At 30.7% G+C, this 22,112-nt stretch overlaps 1 protein-coding gene across 8 annotated transcripts in view; it reads right to left on the reverse strand.

Annotated features, from left to right (window-relative positions):
- LOC108912242 (serine/arginine repetitive matrix protein 1-like) overlaps positions 1–22,112 on the reverse strand; it is a 208,775-nt gene that overhangs the window by 35,998 nt on the left and 150,665 nt on the right. The gene's annotated exons all lie outside the window — the stretch shown is intronic.

The following is a 22,112-nucleotide window of genomic DNA, read 5'->3' on the forward strand; positions in this document are numbered from 1 at the left end:
AACAAACATATTTATGGTAGTAGATGATCTGGGTCGTACGCAATGTTACGAATGGTTTTTACGATTTAAAAGTGATTGTCGGTCAATTGAAGATGACCCTTGACCAGGAAGGCCTTCGACTTCAACTGAGGATTTCCACGTTCAGAAAGTCAAAGAACTGGTGCGTGCAAATTACCGATTGGCTGTTAGAGAAATTGCAGATGAGGTTAGCATCTCATTTGCAAAATATGTTCCTTGTTTGATGACCGACCAATAGAAGAAAAATTGCGTGGACGTTTGTCGGTAACTACTCGAAGAATCCAATGACAATGAAACATGTGCAAAGGAACATAACGGGAGACGACATTGAGACAAAAGTTCAGTCATCACAATGAATTGGCAAAGAATCTCCGCCCCAAGAAAGTCTGTCAGTCTCGATCTAATGTCAAAGTGATGCTCACGATTTTTTTTTTTCAGCTTTAATGGAATTTACATTTTGAATTCTTGCCTCAAGGTGAAACAGTGAACCGTGTGTACTATCAAGGCGTCTTACAACGGTTACGTGAAAAAATCCGCAAAGAGAGACCAGAGTTGTGGCGAGATAACTCATGGCTTTTGCACGTCACAATCTTTAAAGGTCATTTCAAGCTATCCAGGAAACACCGCTGGCGAAAGTTTGTGAATAGGGAGGGAAGTACTTTGAAGGAGACAACGACCAATCATGTTTAACTTTACAGGGTGTTCCATTTCGCGTGGCAGCTACATAACTTTGTTATTTTGAATGGAACACCCTGTATATTATTGGGTATTATTTGAATTCCTTGATTAATATTCGGTAGAGTTTATTAAATGTACATGATGTTTAAAACTTATCTTTTTCGAGATGATCAGTTGTTTTTGAAAAAAAATCACGTTTTCAGCTCTCTAAATGAGGCTAGATAGCGTCTAAACCGTAAGAGTTAGAAACCTGCAGTTTTCAGAGTTCGTTTTGGCATAAATTACTCTATCTTGTCATCTGTGAGCAAAACGTGTACGTTATTCATACTCGCAAATACTGAAACCTACATTTAATAATCTTGAAGAGTTGAAAAAAATTTTTTTTCAAAAGGAATGACCCATATTAATTGTCATGGGTGAATGCAAAATTGAATGCCCTTTCAACTGATATAAGGTTGTCCATACTTATCTCTAACAGTTTTCCAGAAAAATCAGATTATTTTCTAATGTCTGAAAAAGTAGTAGTAGTAACAGTGTCAATAAGGCCTTGCAATTTTATTAATATAACGTCGATACATAGGATTTTACAAAAGCACAGCACAGCACATTCTTATCGCGTCCAATTACACAAAGAGTTACTAAAAGTAGACTTTCAGCCGAGACTGGAGTTTTGTCAGTGGGCACTTGAGATGTTAAATCAAGATGATGATTTTACTTTTCATAAAAATGGTTTCGTTAATAGTCATAATTGCCATTATTATGACACAGTAAATCCTCACCAATTCCGGACAACCCATGTCACTGGACCATTCTTTTCTGACCAGCATCTAACTGGAGCTGTTTATTTAAACTTTTTAACAAACACTCTAGAAGATTTGTTAGGCGACATTCCTTTAGCTACACTTCGATAAATGTGGATGAAACATGAAGGTGCTCCATCTCACAATACCGCTGCGGTTCGTCAGTTTTTACACGAAACTTTTCCCAACAGATGGATTGGGCGCGGGGGACCAGTGTGTTGGTCTTCAAGGAGTCCAGATATGACAAGTTGCGACTTCTTTTTATGGGGATTTATAAAAAGCGAAGTTTACGTTACACCACCAACTACCGCAGAAGATATGTGGCAGCACATTACAGTAGTATTTCAAGAAATTACGCCAGACATGCTGACCAATATTGAACTGTCTTTTAAAAACCAAATTCGTCTGTATATTAATCAAAATGGAGGACACTTCGCGCAATTGATGTAAATCAGCGATCTAAATATTCTTCTCCTTGTGTTTCAGTTTGTTTCGTTTTGTTTTAGTTATTATTAATGGTTTACTTTTGTTTGTCAAACCACTTTTTAAACATGCCAGTAAATATTAACACTGTCAGTCCCAGTCTTGATAAAATATGAGAGAAAATTGGTTTTCCAAGGCCTTCTTGACGCTGTTACATAGCTACTTTTACGGACTTTAGAAAAGAACCTGATTTTCCTGGAAAACTGTTAGAGAAAAGTATGGACAACCTTAGGCTTTTTTTCGCGAGTGAATATTGGTGAATACGTCTGACTTGTAGTTACTGTTTCTATCTCTTTTAATCTTATTTCTAACCTTGTCTAACCTGAACAGATCGCGAAAATGTATATATCCACTATTCAGTGGTGCAGCCACTGCAGCTTGTCATATGTACTTTGACAACTTTGACATATGGGTTCTAACTTCTAACCAGTAACCATAATTTGTCATCCTTTATTGCTTCCAGTAATCTAGTGTTGTGGGAATTGGTGTTATCTCACTATATATGTATTTGCTTCAAATAAAACTGAAGGAATATATCAATGCTTTCTTTGGAATATTTTTAAGTGGCAAATTTAAAAAGCGCGAAAAGTATGTAGATTCTGATGTTGCAAGATATGTGATATTCGACATAATCGTTATCGTTAGAGAATGGAATTTGGTCATTTATGTCAATGGCTACAAAACAGAAATTGTGACATGCTCTTTATTTTTAATAAAATTTTTATAAAAAAAAAATTAAACTAGAAAGAGGTTAGGTCGGTTTTTTATGTAATTCATATGAAAAAGACCTGAATTACAAATGATTCAACCAATATTATATCTGGCCTAGGTCACAAAAAAAAGAGGAGAATCCTGAAGTAAAGTGGATCTCAAATACGTCCCATATAAAAAATTAATCTTACGACCATTAAGTAAAATATTTGCAGTTTCAACGTCTACGTTTACTAAAACATCTGTGCCTCTAAAGTTTAAATTTAAACTGACCATTTCCACAGCCGTATCAGAATCCATCATTTTGCTGAACGATTTTTATCCTCATTCAAACAAAATGTCAAAAAGAAAAAGGTTAAGTTACCGTCTGACGATACTAGTTGAATATACCAACAGAATATTCAGCTGAAGGGTGAAGAGTTCAGTTATTTGATCTAAACTTGTGACGTCACATAGTAGTTGAAATGACTGATTATTCTCGCAAAAACGTAATATTCACTCATACTACACATACTACAACATACGACTTCACTCGCGAAAAAAGCCTCTTATATCAGTCGAAAGGGCATTCAATTTTGCATTCATTCATGACAATTAATGTGGGTCATCCCATTTGAAAAAAAAAATTCAACTCGTAAGATTAATAAATGTAAATATTTTCTTTACATGGCCCACAGGATTCCAGGCAAATTTTATTAGAACCATTTTTTTTATAAGTTTTACAGTTGCAGAGTTACAGAAGAATCCCTCTTAGGCGGAACACCCTGTATATCTACTTTACTAACTGTACCTTAAATTGAAACCTATGTCTTTAATATTCATCATCAAAAACTGTGGTTCACTTCTAATCTAATCTAAGGATTAAAGAACTCATCAAAAGTATTACTCATCTTTTTATGTTCTTTTTTTGGCAAGACGAACCAAACCTGATAGTTTGTCGCATTGCTGTTACACTCTGTAGTTACACTATTAATACATTTCCTGTATGGTTGTAATTATCAACATATTTCTGCATGGTAGTTTTTCAATAACATTACTTGTATGTACTCATCATCTAATTGACATCTATTAACATATACATGCAATTATTATCAGATCCTACGTTATTCGTTCGTAGACATTATAAATAATCACTTGTGGTAATCTGCAGCAATTTCTCCTCTACTGCACCTGCACTGGGAGCGTTCTCTTTCGAAACTAGACAGCCATGAAGGTTGTTTGAAATTAAGACAAGTAATAACAGCAATGCGAGATAATTGTACTTGTAAGTATATCATCTACGTAGACTGAGAGAGCTAGAACCAGTTAAGGTTAATTACTTTTTTATACAATCGTTGTTTTTTTATGAAACAGTAACAGTAACACTTCAGGGTCAATATTTATTTACTAAATGTAGGAAAGTTTCTATTATTAGATATTTTGGACAATGGTGTTGACACAGTCGAACTAAAATGTAACCGTTCTCCTAAGAGACCTTTGATAACAGTTATTTTTATTATTTGTTAAGCCGGCTTCAGACGATGCGGCCACTCACCAATCATATACCATTGATTACTTTCATCAATATGCCAAAATATTTGTACGTAGATTACTTGATTAAAATCTATAGCCTGAAATTGTATCATCCAGTTTGACCAAACTCATCTAGCCCGCGAAATCTGCAGATCTACAAAAGAGTCCTCAGTAGGGGCAACAAAGACAGAATCCCTTAATAATAGGAATACTTTCGGTCACTGTAAAGTTATTTAATGAAGGTATATTAAAATTAAATATACAAGGTGGACCATGGGAGCGGAAGTTTTGAAAATGACGTATTTCCGGAAGTAACTGTATTTAATTAAAACAAAGTATAGCAATAACAAGATAATTGTGTGCCATTTTTATTTCTTAAAAATTATGCCTGCTAAATGGCCTCCTCTTCTCTCCATACACTCTTGAAGCCTAACGTTGAAATTCTGCATAACACGACGCATCATATCCAACGGAATATTCCGAATTTTCATTTTCAACTCCCGAATATCTCGTGGTTTGTCAATGAACACCTTGCTTTTTAGATAGCCCCACAAAAAGTAATCACATACCGTAATATCTGGCGATCTTGGGGGCCACTCAATGTCTTCGTGTCTGGAGATAACACGACCTGGAAACAAACTACGCACGGAATACCATTGATACCCTTGCGGTATGTGAAGTAGCGCCATCTTGCGGGAACCAGCTATTGTTCTGTGGAAACATGTTCAGTTACTGTGTAAGAAACTGGTTAATCATGTCAGTATAGCGTGCAGCATTTACTGTTAAAGCATTTTCATTGTGATCCTCAAAAAAATAGGGACCTGTGATTCCCATTGAAGATATTGCGCAAGATACTGTTACTTTGGGGCTATGTAACGGCTGTTGATGAAATTCTTGTGGATTTTCCAAAGTCTAATAATGGCTGTTTTGTTTATTGGTGATAAATGGAAATGTGCTTCATCAGACATCCATAAATTGTGAACGTCAAGTTCATGCTGTTGCACCGTTTCAGCAAAATGTAACCGAAGAGGAAGATCTGTTGGTTTCAATGCTTGGACAATCTGGATTTCCTTGTGTAAACTTCTAAGAAAAGTAGTCCTAGATAAACCCAAGGCCTGGCTTTGTTTTCGACTTGAACGTTTAATAACATTTTCAAAACTTCCCGCTCCCATGGTCCACCTGTTACTAGGTGTAACTTAAATGGGGGAAGTTTTTTACAGTAACAATACTTGTCCCCTGAATACGAATCTAAAATTCTTTTTTTTCTTAATCAAATAAATAGTTAAATTATAATTATGTTTTTAAATTGCACTACCAGCTGGCCAGTGGTTTTTAAATCAACTACATTGTGCGAAGTTATGGAAAATAATTTAACAAAACAGATTGTTTTTGTATAACATTCTGTTGTTTTTAAAGAAAAAAATTTTTACATGATTTGTTAAATATTAACTATAGGTACACTACGTACTAATTGTAAACATATTTTTTTAATAAGCTGTTAGACAGCGTAACTAATGAAAAATAATAATTTAGTGGAAACAGATTGTTTTCCATGGCAACGACGTGTTACTTTAAAGTCACCATATTTTTTTTATGTTAATGCAAACGAAGAGCCCAAAAATTTTAAAATTTTCACAATTTTTTACGTATTAAGCAATATTGGTATGTAAATACTTGCACTAATTGCAAATAAAACTAATTTATGTTCTGAAATAATTATTTTTACTGTTTTAAAAAAGCTAACAGTAAAAATAAATAAAGATACTAATCTGATTGATATGAAATATTTTTTTTAAATCGTTTAAAATTTTTACAAACAATAATATGTTACTATTTTTTAAACAGTGTATGTGTTTAATTTGTGATTCTCCGTGTCAACGACCTCTGACACTGACTATACTACCATACAGACGCGAAGGTATGTAAAGAGATATGGTATGTTTCTATTTTTTCTCTTTTTTATCCACGTCAGCAGTGAATCGGTGGACATAATAAGTTCATCCAAAACAAATAAAATAGTAACCAAATTAAACCGTGAACAGTTTAAATTTAAGCAGAATCAGATCTTTGTAGAAACGCTTACTTAAGAGGGGGGAGGGGGCAACGGAAGCTAGCCTCTGCTGTTCTGTTTATATATGTACCATATGTTTCCTTTAAAAATCGGCTACGCCAATTGTCTTCGCACGTGGTATTACCTGACGAGATGGTAAACTCATTAGAAACAAACTGCCAGGTTAATTCGTCTGTAACATTTATATTTTAGTTTCCGACTTTATCACTTTACGAGAAGGTTCATATAGGGCCTATTACCTGTTTTAGATACCGTATAGTGTATTCTTGTGTTTCCGATTTCAATTTTTTGAACGGTATTATGAAAAAGCATATAAAATTTATCCATGATCTCAATTTTTCTCAGAAAATCCACTATTTGGATTTGGAAAATAATACTTTTGGACAAAATTTAGGACAAAATCAGTTTTGACCCATATTTGCTTCAGTTTTCACCCAACATTTTTTTTTTCTCCGTTCTTCGTGGGGTGTTCTTGATTTTTTCTTCTTGGTTCAGTTTCGGGGCTCGGATTTCTTTGGTTTTTTTGGTTTGGGCTTTTTTTGTGTGCCTGTGTTATTTTCCTTAGCCTTTTCTAAACAAAATTTGGTTTGGAGTGATTTGCTTTTGGTTTTTATTTGTTTTTTAATGGCGGTATGGTAATTTGTTTGACTTGGTCAGTATATCAGAAAAATTGATGAAGAAAAGAAAAATCTAACAGCCTAAAGAAATTTATATTGCTTTGTTCGCGAAATAAATGGATGGGGCTATTCATAATAAGCTTATAACATACCCCTGAGGATTTTTATTAGATTGCATAAAATGGCTTAAAATGTATTGAGTGTAAATTAAATCATCTTCTTTCTTTTAAATTATGTGCCAAAAGGAAATTTTGGTTCTGATTTTTCGTTAATAAAGGTTTAAAATTAAACCATTTCTATTGAATATACCAGTAACTATAACGACTTTGATACCAAAATTAGTTTATATTAAATTTTATATTCGATTCTATTTTAGGTTAACCTTAAATTATTATCTGTTAAATTTCAGTATTGTAATAAAAAGGAATGTCAAGTTATGATTGTCAACACACATATTGGACGTAAAGAATGCGAACGCCACATGAAAATTTGATTATTATAAAGGACGTTTATACTTTTCTGGCCTGAACAGATGTATTTATAGAATTATGTAGAGAAACCTGCCTTTTACAGCTATATTTAATTGTGGAATTTGTTTTTATATAACGTCCTTGATAGACTGGAAAGTGACCTCAAGAGATATTTTATTAAATTTTATGCTTTAATGGATTTTTATGAACAAGCAGTGCAATTAATAAACTTGTTGACAATAATATGCAGACTTAAATTTTCTGCAGAACAAACAAACAAGATTTTTCTACACACAACATTTCTAGCTTTCTACAGTGAAAGAAATACAAGGTAAATTCATATTTATTTATATTTACAACGCTTCCGAAAAAAATGCAGTAAATGCAGTAGGTACATAGCTGATATTTTATTTTGTTAGACATGTGTAATTCATATATGTAAGTTGAAAATCCAGAGTGGATAATAACCTGTCTGTAGGTTTAATGTAATTCTCAATTTAATTATATACTTAGGAGTACCTTTTGGGGAATTAAAAATTATCTCTTTAGTGTTTAAATTCAAATTTCTTTGCAGATATTCTGCCTTTAATAAATATAACCATAAACCTGATCCTTTATATTAAAAAATTATTAATAATTGGTTTAATTTAGCACTGTATATTTTTTAACATCCCTGTATAATGTAACTGTAAATTCATACTTCAACTGGAATTCCACAATATATATTACTGGCAACAATGATTAGCCCAGTTTGACTGGCGTAACTTTACAATATTACTTTTTGCAAAGTACGTTTGTTATTCGTCATAATTTTACATTCAATACTAATGTGACATATATGTACGTATTCGGTAATGGAGAAACTTACAAAGGATTTAAGAAGAAGAAACTAGCTAGACATATTGACTTTCAGCAAAGTAATAGAATTTCGAAATAATCAAGTAAGGATTTTTGTTTAATTTATAATGTTTTGGAATTTGAAAAAATGTAAAAAATACAAATGAAGTGTAAATCATGCAACACACACGTAAGCTTTAAAGTATGGTGAACTTATCGAAATTATTCAATTTTTAAACGTACGAAACTTATAGAAACTTAGTTTACATTGTCATCTAGATAATTAAATAGATCAGTCTTATGAAACACATTAAAAAGGAAATGTTAAATTTGTAATGTGCAGTCAGTTTAACTCCACTTGCAGAATTCATTTGAAAAACACTGAATACGCGGGTTCCTCGTAGCTCGCCCCTAAATCTGTAAAGTGTTTACAGCGGTGGTCATGGTTACCGTCGCGCTGCAGTGAAAGACGAAGTGGGGGTAGCATATTTACTATACAAGGCTGGAAAATCCACATGGTCCATCTGCCTTTACATGAGAGCGACAAAGTAAAGTAAAGAAATCCGTGCGATAGACAAGGATGGCTATAGTGAAGACGTTTCTTATTCTGAATAGTCACCGCCCGTTTCGGATTAGAAGTGGTAGTGACTATTCAGATTATGAAACGTCTTCAATGTAACCATCCTTGTCTATCGCACGGATTTCTATGACTTACTTTATCGCTCTCACGTAACGGCCGATGTACGATGGGGACTTTCCGAACCTGTATAGTTTGGGCTCTATTTAGTTCGCCTGTAACCAAATAATAGCTATTCACCACTTCCTTTTCTTATTAAATGTAATTTGTTTACGTGTGGTGTAAAATTTTGTTACCTGTGTATTATTCCTGCTGTGTTTTTTAAAAGATTGTAAAAGTTTAAATTAGATTGTAAAGACAGATTAACAATACTTGCAATGCTGTTTAATAAAAAAAAGTAGGACAAAAGCAGAAGAATAAACTCACAATAAAAAATAATGTTGAGCACATTTTTCCTATATTTCAATAGTAGTTAAAATGGCTACCCAATTATACATATTTGATTTTTTTTTCAATACTTTATACCTAAATATTTCCGCCCACCCTTGTATAAAACTCAAGAGCCGCCACTGATTTAATCTCTTAATTCTTAGCAACTCAAGACATTTAAGAGACGGTATAAATAAATATGACAATATGATTCATTATTTGGGAAAATCTGGCTATATTTTATTTATATAATAGACTATCAATTATTTAGTCCACCCACCATGGACTGTTAATTCTATTCAGCTATATTTGGGTGTAACTTGATATATTGACAGAGAAATGTTCCACTACTTGATCCTTAATAAGAATATATTTTTTTAGAACTAATTATATATAATATAAATATAATTGAGAAACTATGTTCTGCGGAAAAATATTTTACGAATTTTTGAGGGAATATGGTATTAGTCACGCTACTTTTTGATTGATTATTAAGATAAACGAAATTTAACATAAATAACAAATTACGCAACGTCGCCAAGTCAGAGTTAGAAATTAAAATATTTTGAATAGATAAAAATCTGTGTGTAGAAAATGCCACATTATACATACCAATTAATTTGTAGTTTCAACTAACCCATTTTTCATTATATCAACGTACTAGCCCATAGTCTGCAGCCCGCGGTCAGTTCTGTCTCATTTTCTCATTAATAAATAAATACTTTCAATAAATTTTTAACACATTAGATAAGCAATTTGTCTTCCGAGCTTTCTATTAGTGCCATTGTGTTTTTCTGCATTCGACTGACTTACCGTATAAATACATACTCACATAGCAATGTTTCAGACACACTGACCTACTTAGTCACATGGAAAATAAAGTGTATATGGAAAATATAATTGTGTACCCTTTATAAACAAAGAATTTTATCGATCTGGATATCTCGGACATCAGTAAATATATAATACGCAAGGTTTCCTGGGATTTGTGTTTTTGTATCAATTGTAACTAGTGTAACGCAACTGGAATATGGAAATTATACTAATTTCCATAATATAAGTGTACACAGAGCGTCACGATTTGCAAAAGCCAAATCTAGTAATAGAACATCTCAAAATAGGAAAAAGATCTTTCGTTTTTGAGATACAAACTGTCGAAATTAAAAAAAAAAACAAAAATTAAATGAGGAAATAATGGGATAATGACCTAACTACAGTCCGTACAATATTTGTTGAGATAATTCCAATAAAAGAATAAGCTAATAAAGTTCTTTTATCGGAACTACTGTAACAATATACCACAACAGAGGCGTGTCTTGAAATTTTCGACTTATTTTCAGAATATAAAAATATATAGTTATAAGGTTTTTTTTTGGATTAAAATGTGTTTTTATTTCTTTTACAGTACAGTAGAGTACAAATTAAAAATTAATTATAATATTACTGTAGCAGCTAGAACATGGTTTTTCAATTGTATTTTATTTTCATTTGGAAAAATTGTCTTAAAATAATTGTACACGCGAAGCACGATACTCCTCGACTGGAAATTAAATTTCTTTCTTTTATATTTCACCTTCATTGATTTATTTTAATAAGAAATACACTGAAAATGCACAGAACGATATACTTGCGAAGAAACACACCTTAATAACTACAAAACGCAGTATGCACTGCAAGCTGCTACGATGAACGCTATGTCGCCAGTGTATTTCTACCTCGGGTGTCGATTGCTGTTAATTCCAAGTAATTGACGCAGGGGTCTTCTTGGAATTCTATCTGAACGAATATCGTACGGACTGTAATTGTAGCTAAAAAGTTGATGTACTAATTTGTCAACAAATGGAGTCATATTAACAACTATTTTAATACCGTTTGTAGGATATTTGGGTAACGTAAGAAGCAAGAAGAATGACAGGATCAATATTATAATAGCATCTGTTTTTTCGTTGTTCGTTTACAAAAACCCATTACGAATGCACACTGAATGGAACCGAGTGATTTGGTTTCAGTCATTATCATTTCCTATTATGAATAAACTAGAATCAAATTTTTTTCCGCAATATCCAATTCTTGAATGGGTTTTGTTTAATAGCATCGATAATAATGCACTCTACCATTACAGTTGATGCCTAACAGTTAAATATTATAACAATATTCATTCTCTATAATCAATTTCACATCATCACTTTCTAGTTTACATAAGTTTTATATCTGTTTGACAGAACTAATCGACATGACTTTTTGAAGATATAGTCATTAAATGATTTCATAATCAATAGATATATTGAGTATTTGATTAGTTATTCAATTATTGTAATAGATTTTAGATTTCAAAACGATGTTCACCATCGAGCCAACAAATTTTGGAATAGCGCTTTTCTAATTAGCCGAAACCAAAAAAACTACGTCAAAGTCGATCAAAAATCCGTTTTCTTTGGCTATCGTGGTGTTGTCCACTTAGAATAATTCCTTCCGGATGGAGAAACAGTCGACAAAGAATATTATCTGGGCGTTATGAGGCGTTTGAGAGAGAGTTAAGTATCCGCAGCAAAAGACCATATTTATGGAAGAACAATTCGTAGATTTTGTACCACGATAATGTACCATCACACAAAGTGATAATTGTTAACGAATTTTTGACAAAAACTGACTAATGCCATCGAGCAGACACCGAATTCCCCGGATATGGCCCCTGCTGTCTTTCCTGACTTCGTGGAACATTTCCAGTCGATAGAAGCCATAAAACAAAAATCGCTGAATGGGTGAAGTTCATACCGAAATATACACTTAAAAAGTGCATCGTCAGATGGGTTGTTCGTTGGAAAAAGTGTATTGCTTTAAATGGAACCTATTTTGAAGGAAACACAATAACTTTTATTGAATAATTGAATATATTGTATTTTATTGACGAATTCCGGATACTTTTTGGCAGATATTTACTGGCTATGATACAGTGATTCGTTAAATTGTGAAACGGGTAATACTGTAATAATACACACAATATTATACATGAATATTAAACTCATTTATTTACGCAATGGCACCGTGAAACTATGTGGAAGTAAATATTTGTTCCAATTCAAAATAATTTCTTGATTTATGCAATGGTCGTGTTTATTTTCAATTACAATGATAATTATTATTTAATTTGTCCATTCACTAATCATAACCTGTTTAATTATTATAATATTTCAAAATCGAATTCTATGCTGCAATAAACCATCTATCCATACCACTATACTGATAAAGGAGTCGCTACCAATATTATATTTATTGAAATGCAAAATATTGCTTCTATGGCAAATATTTTTTTTTACTTAAGGATTTTAGGTATCTAATAAAATAAATCCAATGTATTATTTATTTAAATGTTTTCACCAACTGTGTATATCGTTTGACAGGTAACAATGACTTATCATTATTATTTTTTATTAAACTCTGTGTGAAACGGAACTTAATAACAAAATATAAAAAAATTATTTAGATTTATAAGATTAGGTATATGATTTCGTAATATGTAGTCATTTTAAACAATTATCACATATATTGTGGGTTATATTTAGATAATTTAGTATCCGTCTCGAAAAGGTAAAGCAACACAATCTAGTTAAATTAGCTATTTTTAGAAGGCCAACCGCTTTGTCAACATTTCGTCAACCCATTACAGGTTGTTACTGTATATATTTTTTATTATAATCAACTAACCTTTCGCAACTGAAACAATAAGAAGATACTGTCATAAAGTTTTTATTTGTCGGCTTGGTACCAGTGTCTTTAATTTCAATTTTTATGTATTGATTTTGCATTTATGTCCTAACTGTTTTACTACACCGTTTCTCCTGTTTGGTTATACGTTTTTCACGCTCTTTCTAAACAAACTGTTATTTTCAATCTTGCATGCGGTATTAGACAATAGACTTCACTAAGCGTGTGCCATATGGTAGCCAGAAACCAACAGCGGATTCAAGAATTGGGTTACATTATATACCTCATGTCATTGTAAATAAAACAAAAACATATGTACAACATAAATTTCCCTTACGTTCTCATTTTCGGTTGTTTTGAATAATTTCTAATTAATTACAGTTTCGTTAGTCCCAAATACAAAGCTATTGTTGTGTTAGCTTAAAACAACTTTAAAGCTTTAAAATTCAAAACGTTTTCAATTAGTGAATCTTCAATTAATGTCCAGCAAAGTAGACAGTTTCTTAATTAAAACATTACATTAACTAGATTTATATGAATCTTACCATTAATTTAATTTCAATACAACATTTTTCGTATGTAAAATTATTTAAAAAACTAAAATAAGAACGGCGTTTGACTTTAAATTATATATTTCCATTTCTCAATTTTTATTTTTTACTATTTGTTTTTATTTGAAAATTTCAACAAGCAAAAAAAAATGAATTTTTTGAGACCCCATTTAGGGGGGCGTAGCTCCCTTAGGAGATATTTCTCGACCCATGTTTATATGAAGAAATATTCTTATTTTTGGCAATAGAATCAAGTGGTAAATTATTGGACACTAATTATGAGACACCTTGTATAATTAACATAGGTAACTTGTAACTTATGCATAGGTAACATTAAAATTAAACGTTATAAAAACAGGAACGGCTATTATACAAATTATGGTACTTATATAAAAATTGCAATAACTTTTTCGTTATAATCCTTTTCAGACGTGTAATTCTTGTTAGAGATATTTAATTGATTACATGAAGGTCTTTTTTTGATATGGTTTTTTCAAATTGTATATGAATATACAAAAAAATGCGTAAACAACAATTAATATAATTACTGTACTGCAGATAATTTATAGTTTTACATTATAAAGTGTGTAAAATATTCTGTAAAATTGAAGTTGTAAAGTGTAAAATTGAGAGAAAATACATTAAATACAAAATATACAGAAACGTATATCCACTGTTTTTCAATGTAAAGGGAATTGCACTATTTGTGCTTTATGTTTATACTCGTATTTATTTATATTTTATAATAAATGTAAAATTACAGCAACAGGAATTTTTACTGCCTCTTTCTGAGTCATTAAAAATGCACTAAAATTATAACTATTAAAATGCTTCCAAATTCCAATTGAAATAAATTCCAAGTTTTACATTATAAAATATCTATAAAATGCCAATTGTAAAATGTAAATTTAAGGAATACATTTTAATGAAAAGTGCATTTCTGTAGTCATATTTTCAAAATAAATGTAAAATTACAACTAGAATTTTTGCTTTAGGAATACAGTAAAATTACAATCATTGAAATGGGTTATTTTAGTCAGCAATTTATGAAATTAGTGGAATTCCAATAGAAATGAAATTTGTAAGTTTCTAGTTGCAAAGAGTAAATTTAAGGGAAAATGCATTAAATCTATAGAAAATGTATATCCACCGTTTTTTCATATCAACGGAAATTACATTTTACAGTATCTGCAAAATTATAGTTGTAAAAAGTAGAACTAAGGGAAAATATTATAATTTACAGAAAAACTTATATATTCACTGTTTTCCAATTTAATGGGAATTGCATTATTTGTATAATTGTATTTCTATTTTTATAATAAATTATAATTACATCAATTAGAATTTTTACTGAATTTTTTCGACAGACATTAGGAATACTGTAAAAATACAATCATTAAAATGTTGCTTGTGCTGTGGAATTCTTGTTGAATTCCCAGATTTTTGTTACAAACTAATTTTAATTATAAGGTGTAAAATTAGCGAAAAATACATTAAATTTACGAAAAAAACGCATATCCAGTGTTTATCTATTTAACAAGAATTACATTCATTAAATCACATTTCATATCTTTAACAAACTCGTAAAATCACAACTAGAATGTACACTTTCCGTAAAATTTTGACCAGCATGTTTTGTATTTGTAATATAAATTTGTCTATATTGCTTTGTAAAAAAAAATATGATTCACCCTATTTTTTGTATTATTTATACCTATATATTTGCAAAATACAGAAAATAACTAATGCGTACAATAATTTTTCAAACTATGTATATTCAAACCTGATTGCTACATATAGAACTTGTATCTATTTACTGGATTTGTAGCAATAAAATATGTGCATGTTAATTAGAGTTATATTCCAATTATTGCTAATTGGTCTTGAAAACCTAATTTATGATCACATCAACTATTAATGAGGCGCTATTACATGCACCGTTTTTTCACGCCAGAAATATTAGATAACTCGGAATCATTATGAGACTGAAAAAAACTCTTATATTGATCCGTAACGATTTTAAAGCAGAAGACACAGTTTTCGAAATGCACTTAAATAACATTTAACAGCAGGGTACTACGAATGTTACGTCACATAAGTATTGCCAAAGCTCGATTTGTTTATTATATTTTAAATGTCACTAGATATGATTATAAAATTTATACTAACTCACGTAGAATGTTATCGCAGTCATTAACTACTGCATGTAATAGTTTCACTTCATTAACTTATCGAAATACGGAACGTTTAAAACAGATTGTTATTATATGATTATGTTATCTTTTATAAAAGTTTAATATGATAGTAAAGGCGGCTGTTATAAGCCCGGTTACGAAGTCAGTTCCCTACAACAAAGAAATTATTACGTAATACCGTTTCTGAACATTATACTTGACAGTTAATGCAAATCTCCAAATCTGCACTTTCTTCACGTGACGGTAGTGCACCGAGCTTCCATGAAAATTTATGGGTATGTCAAGTATTTCCGGAAAGCTTATATTTACTTTCTATGGTGGTTGAGTCAAATTTACGAGTTACGAGGGTTATTCATAAGCTAGTACTTTGTTTGCTTTCAAGCTTTAAGTAACAACACTCGTTTCTAGTCGATTTTATTGATCAATGTCTAAAATATTGAAACAACATTTGAATGTTCACATCTGCTTACGGGGGCAGCGAGCTGCACAAAAAATTCATTAAAGTATACGTTGGCTAAATTACTTATTGGCAAAAACTTCTTTTTTAATATACAGAACAGTATCATTCAGATGGAAGAGGATCGAAACATAGTGCGGTCGCAATAATTCAAGGCAGATAATTTTGCATTACAATTTGTCAATGGAGAATGACTAATAAATTATAAATTTATCTTGTGGCTAGATGGTTAAGATGGAATCGGCATATGCTAATTTTGAATAAAAATTGTTTCTTCTCAGTATACTCTAACTTTTGAACACGAGTTCGATAATCAAGATTCCATACAAGTGAAACATATTCTAATTTTGGAAGAACGATTGCTTCTGATGACGATGATATAGTTTTAATTTACGAAAATTATCTTGAGTTTCTTTGTTATAATGAAACTAGAACTGCTCTATAGTACACTTTACCTATTGTTAATACGAATATGTTCTATAACTTTGAATCAAAGAATTTTCAATCAAAAGCAACTCCAAGATCTTGAAAACTGCTCCATTTTCTGATTAGTTTATTTTCAATGCTGTAATTAAGTATAAAGACATTTAATTACTTCTAGACATTAATAAGCACCTAATAGATTTTTAGGGTACTGAAAATTTTATCCATGTTAGATTGAAGATTAAGGCTATCGTTAATATCTGATACAATTAAGTTCGTCTGTATAAAGAATTAGAGTCGAAACAATGTTATTTTTGACAATTAGAATTAACGGTGGTCCGAGAGTTGACCCTTGAGAGACCCCTCTGTATGTTGGAAATCATGATACTCCAATGTAAACTATCTTAGCTACAGATAATAATACACCAAGAAATGAATAATAGAATGTAATTGTCCAGTCAATTAAAAGCAGCACTCCTTAATGTTTATTTTGAAAAATCATCGAAAGATTTGACAATACTTATCTATTTTCTGTTTGTTTATAATATGTTTACATTTTGTTTCACCAGCGGTGACAAAAGTCAACCAAAATAATATCTTTTTTGCCCAAAAAAATGGTTACCATAACTTTTCTAATTGATTTTTTTTTTTGTTTTGGATAAGAATGGATATACAGTCCGTTGATCGTTTTTATTCATAGGGTAATAAAATATGAGACGCTTCATCATGTGATATTTGATCAAGAAATTCGTCACCATTTCGATAAAGATCCAAAAACGGTTTCCCAGTAGTTATACAACTTTCTTTACGTTGATCATTTAACATTCGCGGAACCCATCTGGCACAGATTTTATGGTAACCCAGATAACAGTAACAATTTCGTTCAGCAGAGAACGTGAAGTTTAGGGAAATATAATGTATAAAATATTAAGAGTAAGATATTTTTTTATTATTTACTTGATAGGTCTTTGGATACGATAGTCGGATTTTCGGATCTATCTGTCTTTTTTGGATATACCATCATATAATAATGTTACGAAGTGATACAAGTGTTATGCAAAAACGAATGTTTTTAAATATCTAAAAAATAACTGATCAAATTCAAACGAAACTCGACAGAGAGCTTTAAATTTTGATTGGAAATAATTTCAGGAGAAATCGTTTTTTCCTCAAACATATTGATAGAGGAACAGGAGAATTTTTTATTTAAAAAAATATTGTATTTTCCATATAACAGTTATTTCTGAAAGTAGATCTTAAAAAGCATAAAAGGTTACTCTTTTTCAGTATCCATATTCTAAATTAGAAAATTAGCAGTAAACTTTGATGATACAGATTATGAAAATTCAAAAATGCCCTGAACTGCATTTAAACCCCATTTCACAATATTCACTTAAAATAAGGAAAGAAAAAGGACGTTGCATTTTTTCATTAACTTTCAATAGACCCAATGTGCGGCATTAAAAGATTCCGTTATTAATTTTTGGCCGACTTCTTATTTGAGTTGGTAGATATTATATAGTAACAAAATTTGATAGCAATCCATATGTTTTCATAATGGGAATCTGTACCATCAAAGTGCATTTGATAATATCGAACAAAGATACCTGTTTTGTGTCTTTTAAGTTACTCCTTCATAAATCTGAGTATTTTAACGAAAACTCAGACAATTTTTTTTTATTTAAAAAAAAATCATTTTTTCAGGGTACATTTCTTATTACATAACTTTTTTATTAAACACTTTTGAACCCATGTTGAAAGAATTTTTTTTTATTTAATAGATTGCAATAAAAAATGGACATCGCGTTAACATAGTCGAAGGAAGAAAGAAGAAATGTCACTTTCTAATCGACCAAGACATAACAAAATAACTTACTTTTTCATATATGAGTGAAAAATATTCGATTCCTCCTATTTTAATTTAGCATTATAATTTAAAAACACCTTGTATATAATTGGTAATAAAAATAATTATCGAGCAGATCCAGTTAAACTCCAACTGCATGGTTTCAAACTCCAAACTCCATAAAAACTGTACTTAGAAAAACAATTGAATATTGTATTTTCGAGATACCTACAACTTAAATAATTTTTGCAGAATACCCTGTATATTTTTACATGTTTAAAACGCTTCCTTAACATTACAGTGATATAAAGTTTGATAGATCTACCTTTAATATTAAAGAATCTAAATAGTACGTTAAGGCTATTGATTCTTTTGGCCATATTTATCTTATTATTGGGGATGGACTGATCAAACACTAGCGGCCCGTCCCGGCTTCGCATAGGAGGACATTTATTTTAAACATTTTGGGATATAAAAAATATAGCCTATCCGTCCAGTAGTTTTTGAGTTTATTCGTAACAAACATACATACACATACATACAAAAATACAAATCTTTCCTCTATATAATATTAGTATAGAAGTATAGATGTAAAATGTAACATTCTAAAATATTGTTTTTCTAAGGTCACTTTTTAAATCAAAAGAAAATTTCGTAACACAGCCCATACTATTATTTACGAAAGTTAAAAAGATAAGTATGTTATGTGAATATCTTATATGTATAATAGACCATCATTTCAATAAACTGTATCGAGGTGAGGCAAATTTCACATCATCTGTAGTTTTGGGCTGTTAAGGGCATACAACTGTGTGACAGGATTTTTTAAAGCTGTTCATATTAAAATCATTTTGGAATTACTGTCGAAACTTGACAAAGAGCTAAAATGCAATTTGTAGTAATTCACTTCACAACTCTCGTTATTTTGACGTGACATTCTTTTGAATGCAATTTAATTTGTTAAATATCAGTAAATAGTGAAGCTCCTTGTAGTTATACGTAATTGAAATCGCCATTAACTAATGTTAGATGAACTGTGAAGATTATGAATGAAATACAATTTAATATATTTAATATAATATTAATTTTATTATCCCGGAGTTATATAAATAGTAACCATTATCACTATTAAGTACCTGCAAAACTTACAGTAGGATCAAATTATAGTCACAGTTATTTGTTATAGGTATGTAAACACATTCTAAGATCATTGCTGTTTATATAAATTATCTAAGTACATACAAGTCAAAATGAAACGCTCTGTTTATTAATAACATACAATTTGTACATAGCATTCTGAAGGACGTTTATGCTAGAATTAATTCAGTTATTTTTGGTATTTTATGTGTAACAACTGTTATTTTTAACGGTAGATTCAAAGTATTCATGAACTTTTTGTCTATCAAATTTGGTTTCGTTTATAATAAAATATTTATTTAACGGTCTATAGTTCCGCAAAGTAAACAAGTAAAAGTGATCTGTGAGTCATTTCTTATTTGCAGATTTACCTCAAAAATGTCGTTCCGAGAAGATTAACAATTCTAATATTTTTCTCCGGCAATTTTATATAATTTGATTCAAGGAAAGTATTAAAATAGAAGCGGACGGTTAAGATTTTTCATTTAATTCTACCTGTTTTGTTGTGTAATTTCCAAATTCTAGAGAGTTCTGTAAAATAATTTTGTGAACATATAAATTCTGTCAAAGAACAGAAAGTTGGTTTTGATTTTGAACGCAATTACCATTTAAATTCTGCCTTTGTTGATGCTCCAACACGCTTATCTTGTAAAGATTTCTAGTTTTACTTGGCCCCCTTACAATGCGATAGAATTGATTAAGAGATTGTAATAGTTCAATGTGGTCACGAAATCAACATGTGACTATACTGTTTAGTTTTTAGACAGGTGGATATCGATATTTTGCATTGTTAATTCCATTTAATTCGTGCTTCTTTGTACAATTAAATTACTTTTTGGCACATTATGAGTTAGTTTCAGTAATAGTATCTTCATTATTATAGAGAATACACAGTGTAATTTTTTTAAAACCTGACAGACCAACTTTTTTATTTGAAGTGATAGACTATTATTTCCAAATACAAAGTTGTAGGAAATAACTTAATGAAGAAAAATTTGCAAATAATGCTTTCCCGTGTTGCCAGATTTTTTTCAATGGCTACTAAAACAATATTTTTTAAATGGCAACACCCTATTTTTAACATAATTTGACAAATCTTCAAAATCTAAATAAAAAATGTTATGTCAAATTTCTTTACTGGCCATTTTAGAACAATCAGCAAAAACAACGAAAATAATCTTTAGTCGACAGGAACTAAAACTAATTAAATCAAAATTGTGTTATTGTGCTGTTATTGAGTTATTTGACAGCTGTTTATTTGAATGTGTATAAAAATAACGTTTTAATTCAGTTACTAAGATGATTTTGAGCCTTTTCCGGACCCTTGGGCAGACGCTACTAATTGATTTTGTTTTATTAAGTTATTTCTTAAAAACTCGGGATTTGGAAAAGGCATATCGTTATGTTATATATAATGAGAAAGGACAATCACAATCAGTACCAAATGACCAAATAACTCTTTCTATCGGATCGAAGTCATGAAAAATATTAAATTAGCTTTTATTTTAATTAAGTAAAATAGTGCTCAGTGAAAGAAATCTAGAAAACTCCAAGAATTAGAAAAAAGGTTAACGGAAGCTTGACTCATTTTTGATCCTCCAAATCAGCTGACTATGACTTAAGTCTCAATGTCATACAAAATATTCATAATGAATTTGTTTTGGTTTTATTCAACTGTTTTTCTTCCAAATCATACGCCGATCGAGTTTTTCATTTTATAATGAATGGAACTCAGTTCTGTCAATAGTTGAGTCAATGCGGTCTGTCCAGTAATAATAGGCCGCCCTTGCTCTCTCAGATGTCGGTCATTTCTAAGCTAATCCACAGGAATGAGAGGTAAACATATATCATATTAAGGAAGATCAAGAAAACTTTAAAATTTGCTAATAAAATATGGAAATATGTCGGAACAATCACTAAACTCGACAAAATTTTAACTTGGGAAAACGGTCATATTATTCAATGGGGTTAGGCTAAAATTTTGGAATAGGAAAATAATACCGTTAAAAGAAAACTGAAAGAGTCCGCGATTATTTTGATGAATGGTGAAAAATGTCTGTCAAATTATTTTATGAACTTGGATCGTTGCTGGCTACAAATTCTAAAAGATGAAATAAGTACCTAATAATGGAATAAACGTCATATGGAAACAGACAATAGGAAATAAATTTAAACTGTCAAAGCTTCTAAAATGAAAAATCAAAAAAGTTTAGAAGACGAAAACAGTGGATTTTCGAAACGTTAACGACCTTTTTAAAGTGTGTTTTTGTTTTTGTATTTGCCTACTTTATTTCAGTGTAAGATTTTTTGGTTAGGCAAAACTATTTTCGTAAAAATAATCCTTGACTGATCCATTGATTTTACTAATTCTTTTTTTAATTTTTTCACGTGACAAAATACCCAAAAAAGAAAGGAAAAATAACAGTTTTTTTCAGTGATACTTATCTTCAGGTACCAATAAAATTTTGACCTAAGACATAAATTAACTTTGATCTAGATATGTAACAAAAAATAAACGTCCTATACAATTTTTTTCTTAAAAGAAGGCAAACTGGGACTGAGATTATAAACAGTGTGTCCAAGATAAGGATGGGA

Source organism: Anoplophora glabripennis, unplaced genomic scaffold, assembly GCF_000390285.2.
Source record: "Anoplophora glabripennis isolate ALB-LARVAE unplaced genomic scaffold, Agla_2.0 scaffold617, whole genome shotgun sequence".
NCBI lineage: Eukaryota > Metazoa > Arthropoda > Insecta > Coleoptera > Cerambycidae > Anoplophora > Anoplophora glabripennis.